This window comes from Fukomys damarensis, unplaced genomic scaffold (genome assembly GCF_012274545.1).
Source record: "Fukomys damarensis isolate Sample0158 unplaced genomic scaffold, DMR_v1.0_HiC HiC_scaffold_14, whole genome shotgun sequence".
NCBI classification, from domain to species: domain Eukaryota; kingdom Metazoa; phylum Chordata; class Mammalia; order Rodentia; family Bathyergidae; genus Fukomys; species Fukomys damarensis.
The window spans coordinates 19988028-19995151 of NW_022900926.1; the positions used below are offsets into that span (position 1 = coordinate 19988028).

The window sequence follows — 7124 nt, forward strand, 5'->3', positions numbered from 1 at the left end:
TCTCTCTCCTCAGGGCTCTGGGACTGTTGTGTACACCCAGGATTGCATAGCCCAGACTTCCATCCCTGACCTCTACCCACTCACTCCAGTTCTGCCTGCTACTGAATGTGCATATGCGTGTGCACGCGCGCACACACACACACACACCACAGCAATACAATGATTCACCTTCTTCTCTCTCTTTTTTTTTGAGACAAAGTCTCACATGTAGTTCAGGCTGGCCTCAAACTCAATATGTAGTCCAGGCTAGTCTCAAATTCTCGGCATTCCTCCTGCCTCAGCTTCCCATCACCTTCTTCTCTCTCTTTTTTTTTTGAGACAAAGTCTCACATGTAGTTCAGGCTGGCCTCAAACTCAATATGTAGTCCAGGCTAGTCTCAAATTCTCGGCATTCCTCCTGCCTCAGCCTCCCAAGTGCTAGGATTACAGGCATGCACCACCATGCCCGGCTCCAGATCTACTTTAAAGGAAAAAACGTCCAAGACTACATCAGTCTTCTCTGCCCAGCCCCCATGTTTCCGTTCCTGGTTATTAGAGTTACCATTCATCCAATAAGCATGCCAGAATCCTACGAATTTATTTCTCCCTTCTTCGCCACCAGACCCCACCAAGCCAGTGATCACTAAATTTAGTACGTTCCTTACATTTGTCTGTTCCTCTACCTAAAATCTGTGCTCCTTCATAAACCACTAGAGACCACTTCCAGCTTTTCCCTGGTGAAACTCACTATCTCCTCAACCTTCCTCAATTCATCTGTGAGAACCATAGTGGGTTGTAAAAAGTATCCTAAATTCTTCAACACTCATGTCATCAAATGGTGGCTTCGAGTCGCTTCCTCGCATCTGGGGTTTATTTACCGACTGTCCTGTCCTGTAACTTCTGAGGCTGAGTCACACAGCTTCCTCGGAGTTCTCTTGGGACACATGCCTGTGGAGGCCTGAGCCATGGTAAAAGTCCCCTACCTTGGGGCTGCCAGGCTGTGAGGAAGCCAGGTCATCAGGAAGCGCCATGTGTTGTTCCCACCAACAGCACCCCCTGAGGTTCCCAGCTGATGGCCAAGATCAGCGCCAGATGTGGAAATGAAGATTCCTGCAGGTTTCCCCACCTTCAGCACTTGCATTACTCTCTACTGTGGAATTTTCTCAGTTGTGGCCCCAGATATCAGACCTCATCAGCCATTCTCCTGATACCTTCTCCAAATTTATGAGCCACAGAATCCATAAGTATAACACATTGGTAAGTCTGAAATAATTTTCTAAATGCCAATAGCAACTGAGTGACACTACCCATCTCGCATAAAGCATATTCTTTTTATTTAAATTATAAGATCAGCTCCAGGAGCACAAGGATTTTTGTCACTGACCCTTGTACACATGCCTAAAAGAACACAAGTACTTCCAGGGATTTAGCTCCGTGGCACTGTGCCTGCCTCACAAGCTCAAGGTTCTGAGTTCGTTCCCTGGTACGAAAAAAAAAAAAAAAGAAGAAGAAGAAGAAGAGGAAGGAGGGAAGAAGAAGAAAAACCAAGAAAGAATACAGGTACGTGGCAGATGTTCAATCCATATTTATTGTTAAATTTATTTACTGTATCATTTATTTGCTGAAAATGAACGAACCAATGAGTGAATGAATGAACCCTTTCTGCTTCATTCTTCTCTCCATTGCATCCCTCTTGTCTTAGTCCACAAATGTATTATTTCCTGCTTAGACTGCAATTACTTCCTATCTCGTCTTACTTCTCATTTTATCACCTACCATCTGTGCTTCATACTTCACACAGTTATCCTAAAATACAGATTGGATCCTATTGCTCCTGCCAGCTGACATGCTGAATCTGGGTTGGGCATGTTTGTACCCTAGTGACCAGTAACTGAACAGATCAGGGACTGGGAATGAAAACTAGCACATGGCTGGCTAGGAAAATTCCAGTGAACAAACTACAGTCATATCCTAGTGGTGCTGAAACTATATCACCGAGCACTGATCCTGGGATTTTATCTGAAGACCATAGATACATACCAAAAAGCAAGAGAAACTGGCTTGCAGAGCCAAAAGGTAAATGGAACCATGGTCTGAACAAAACAGCATCCTAGGACCGACCATAGGACCCCAAATAAAGATAGATCAAAAGACATCTGCTTTTGACAGCATTCTAGTTTCTTGATTCAGCGCCCATCAGACCCATAGTTCCTGGGAGGCCTTTCACTATTTGTTCTGACACGAGTGATTTTTGACAACAACTATTTCAGTATCTACCCCAAATAAAGATAGATCAAAAGACATCTGCTTTTGACAGCATTCTAGTTTCTTGATTCAGCACCCATCAGACCCATAGTTCCTGGGAGGCCTTTCACTATTTGTTCTGACACGAGTGATTTTGACAACAACTATTTCAGTATTCGATGTCTTTACATACGTTGCTGTCTCATCTGGAAGCCTCTTCTCACATTCATCCCCTTTCGCTGAAGTATCATTCAGTATCTGTCTCAAGCATCTTCTGAGAAGTCTCCCCATAAGACTCTCTACTTGGCAGTACCCCAGTACATAATAAATACCTGTACTATGTGTATTGATTGCACAGCACTATAATTATTTGTTGATAAACCTCTCTTCTGCTTTGCAATTGTTATCTATGTATTAGAAATTTTCACCTATCGGTTACAGAAGCCCTGATTCTGATAAACCTTTAGGAAATCAATTATTTTGTCATTAGTTGATGGAAGGGCAGTCTCGGTTTGATTATTCACTGACTCAATAATGTTGACAGGGAATCCAGTTTTTCCTCTACTGAACTAACCTCAGTATTGACTGCACCTTGGATTGGCAACAGTGGCATTCACAGCACTTAAATGATATGTAGGGAAAAGGAATTTTTTTACAGAAGCATCTCTTTCCCCAAGGATCAAGACACAGACCCATTTCGGAATCAACCAACCAGTGGGGTTAGTTTACCAAAGGACAGAATTATCACAATTGACTTAAACCAGTCACCTGTGGGTGAGATGCACATGGGACCAGCAACTTCTCTGCCAGAAAAGAGACAAGTAGGCAAACACTTTTAAAAATTTTTTCTCAAAGCATAGATTTTTTTTTTAATCTGGAACTGAAAGGGGCTACCTCTAAAAGTTTTTGTATTTTCAGGTCTTCATACAGGAAAGATTTATAGCTAACAAAAATTGTATTATAAATCACTTAAAGCAGATTTATTACTAAAGATTAAAGTGTGTTATACAAAATGACATTTGTTAATATAAACAAATACCCTCTGAAAAAGAAGCATAGGTCACTATGTCTTCAGATCTAGCCCTTCAAAAATTTCCTTGTAATATGATTAATAAATAATTTCTCTGAAACAAGAAAATCATGTATATGTTTGCAGGTGATTAATCTCAGTGCAAAATGAACAGAACCTTTTATTTATGAATAAATTACTCCTCTCATTACCTTTGCTGCCTCGTGTGTGCCATGTTGTTTCTCCTCCATGATGCCTGTTCACCATCCCTGCCTTAAGCCAAACAAACCCCTTCCCCTTTAACTTTGGTTGTCAGATATTTTGTCTTAGCAACAAAAGAAAAGTAATGAACACAGAAATTTGATGCCAGAGAAGGGAGGTCATTGTTGTAACATTACCTGGCCAAGTGGCTCAAAAGATTTTAGATCTCATGGAAAAGGGAAGAGTTAGGGCCAGGGATTTAGCTCAGTGGTTCTGCCGCCTGCCTCACAAGGCGGAAAGTCCCGAGTTCTGATCCCCGGTACCAAAAAAACAAACAAAAAAAGAAAGGGGAAGAGTTAGGAAAGTTTCAGAGATGTCAGCCATAGAAGTACAGCTGGAACACCTTAGGCTGTGCTGTATGGGAGATTCTGGTTAGAATTCAGAAGACCAGAGACCTGGTAAACACCGGGCTCCGGAACTTTCTGCTGGGAAGGACTGCATTGGCTGCTGGACTCCAGACGACGTGTGTTATGGCTTAGCAGAAAGTTTGGCTGCATTTTGTTCATGTCCAGAGACTTTTCCTGAGACTGAGATTAGGGGCGGTGGACTAATTAATCTTGCAGAAGAGATTTCAAGGCAATTGAATATTGAGGCAGTGGCATGGCTACTGTTGGGGGCTTTTAGCCAGATCTATGTTAAGAGTCAAGAGCAAAGAACCAGCAGAATTACTTTAAATGTTTTGAGTTTGGCCAGTAAAGTTGTGCTCCAGTACTGGAGCTGAGCACCAGTAAAGCTGTGGACTGCAAAGACAGAGCAGAAGAGATCTTGATCGCTGAGAAAGAACAAGAGAATAGTGAAGATGGCTTGAGGGGGTCATAGGAAGCAGCGTTTAAGTTGTGAAGGTGAAAGAATTTCTGTGGGAAGAACTCCCCAGAGAGCTAGGTTCCAAACTGGTGGCGGCCCCACCCTGCTCCAGAATGGCAGCAGCCTAGAGAATTGGTTCCTTGGAATTGGGTTCAGAATGTTCAGCAATCAAGGCACTCAACCCCTACAGCCAAGAGAGGAGGAAGCTTGGTTACATCTCCAGCTGGCAACCGACCTTGGTGTCATCCATGAGGCTGCTTTTAGACCCACGCAGAATGGAAGAGTTGTGGGGTCGGAAAGGCCTCCACCCAGATTTCGGAAGAGGGCCTGGGAGGTCAGGCAGGGAGCCCCTGAGAGGGCAGTGTGTGCAGCTGTGAGTAGAAGCTGAAGGTGCAGTGGAGACCCCAGAAGTTTGCAGAAGTCGGGAGCGTGCACCCTCTGAGGAAAACTGCAAAGAGGGAGCGTAGCTGGCCCCAGAGAGAATGCATGAGAGCTACAACCACTGTAAGCACCATAGGGGCAGAGCCACACAAGCCTCTGGAGTTTACAACTTGCCACAGATTGCCTTGTATGCTGGAGTGAAACTATGGGATGGAATGTTTGCCCTACTGGATTTAGGACTTGCGTTGGTCCCATTCCGCGTGTATACCCTATTTGTACCTTTTGGAGTGGTAATGCTTATCTTGTGCTGTTGAATATTGGAAGTGTTTAAGTTGCTTTCATTTGTACAGGGGCTCACAGCTAAAAGGATGCCTTAAATTTCAGAGGTCTTGGGACTTGGACTTTTCAGCAACGCTGAAACTATGAGGACTTCAGCAACTTTTAGAGATGAACTAAATGCCTTTTTGCATAAAGGGATATGCATGAGTCTCTGAGGGGGCAGGGCTGGAATGCCATGGTTTGTGTTTAGATGCCACCACACCACAAAGCCTAATTCAGATTAGGTAGGACTTTCTTTTTCAGAAGTAGTTTAATCTGGAGTATATGATGCCAGGGTTGAGGGCATGTGAGTACTAAACCACTACACATGAGTGATTGGTTTGGCACTGTCCTAACCCCAGTTGTTGGAACAAGATAAAAGGGCAGAAAGATGCTGGTAACTCTTGTTGTCTTCGCCACCTTATGCATGTCATGTTGTTTCTCCGCTAAGATCCTTGTTTGCCATCGCAGACTCAGAGCCAGCTCATATGGACTGAAAGCTCTATGAACTGAAAGCCAAAGAAACCCCTTTCCTTTAAAAAACAATTACGGATAGCTATATGGTCTACTCCCTTGATAAAACACACTGGTTCATGTACCAAAGCCAAAAAGAATATAAAATTAACCCTGTAAGATCCAAATAGGGGAGATAAATCTAACATCCGGCAGGGACCACCTTTCCCCCTTCTGCTCATTGTTGGCCCATCCTTCACACAGCAAACAAAACAAGACAAAATTTTTTTTAAAGCCTTGCTCTGGGAGTTTTTAACTTGACAACAGAGAGATCTTGTCTTTAAACTACTGGTGAAATTATGAGCCTAGAAACAGCTGTCAGACAAATTTCCATTTGTATCTAAGTGTTAGAAATTTGGAGGAAGCTAATCTGGGAAAATAAAGATATTGTAAAGAGAGAAGCAGAGAAAAGACTGACCGGATCCTTATCTGAATCCTACAGGTCTAGTTGCAGCTTTGCCTTTCTACAAGTTTCCTATACCTGAGCTAACTGAATTGGGTTCAGTAACGTGAAATGGGCATCTTGACTGATCTATACAGCGTAAGTTTAATCTCTGCAGTTGTTTTATTTATTTTTAAATATGTCACTAAATATATGTTTGGGAGCAGTTTCTATTTGACACCTATAGTTGTGAGGGACACAAGGTACATGCCACACTAGTACTGGATTACAATCCACTTTTTCTCCCTCAGGTAAGGTTCCCGTGATCCTCTTATGCCAGTACTAGGATGGGTAACGGCTGCTGTGAGGTTGCCCTTCAGGACGTCCCTCCCAATTTCCCCATTGCCTCGCTCAAGGCCAGAAACCCCGCCTCCAGGCAACTGCTTCCAGTGACTGCTCTAGGTCTGTGCAAGGGCCCAACTCTCTCACTCCAACTCAAGACAACTCTGAAAGGCCACCTAGCCTCAGAGCTCACTGTAGGTGCACTGAGGATGTCATAGACGCTGCAGTGCAATCTGTTTTCTCCTGCACAAATGCTTTTCTTCTTCCTTCCTTAGGCATTGTTTCTAATACCACTCCACAATCAACCCCACCACTCCAATCTCCATCTCAGGGGCCAACCCCTAAGAAACCAACCCGTGACACAACATCTATGAGAAGCAATCGAACTGTGAAAATATTATGCAACCCTTCAAGAAAAGCTCAATAAATATTTCATGGCTCCTTACATTTATGTAGCACTCTGTTGCACATTATAGAGAATATAATAGAAGTATAAAGTTTGTGCCCCATCCTTAAATATGTGCCTTGTCCTTAACTCATGCTCTCACTGAAATGAAGAGCAAAAGGATGCCAAAATTACTACACAGCAGAATAATATAGATAGATAGATAGATAGATAGAGATATAGATATATTGCATCATGCATTCATTAGTTAATTAATAGGAAGAGATATGTGTGAGTTGGAACAGATTATAAAATTTGTGCCCAGACTACAATTAACACTGCCACCTTCCTTTTTTCTTTTTGGTACCGGGGATCCAACTCAGGACCTGTGCTTGTAAGGCAGGCACCATGCCACTGCTAAATCCCCGGCCCTTGCCTTTCCTTTTATTCATTAACACACTGAAAGATATTTCTCCCAGGGGCCTTAGACTAACCCAGGAATCCCC

The 7124-nt window shown here is 43.2% G+C and overlaps 1 long non-coding RNA gene across 1 annotated transcript; it reads left to right on the forward strand.

Moving 5' to 3' along the window:
* The first annotated feature begins 4498 nt into the window (after positions 1 to 4498).
* LOC104863913 lies at positions 4499 to 6633 on the forward strand. Its single transcript, XR_780721.1, has 3 exons — positions 4499 to 4801; positions 5952 to 6050; positions 6509 to 6633. It is a non-coding gene; the product is annotated as an uncharacterized LOC104863913 (long non-coding RNA).
* The last annotated feature ends 491 nt before the right edge of the window (positions 6634 to 7124 follow it).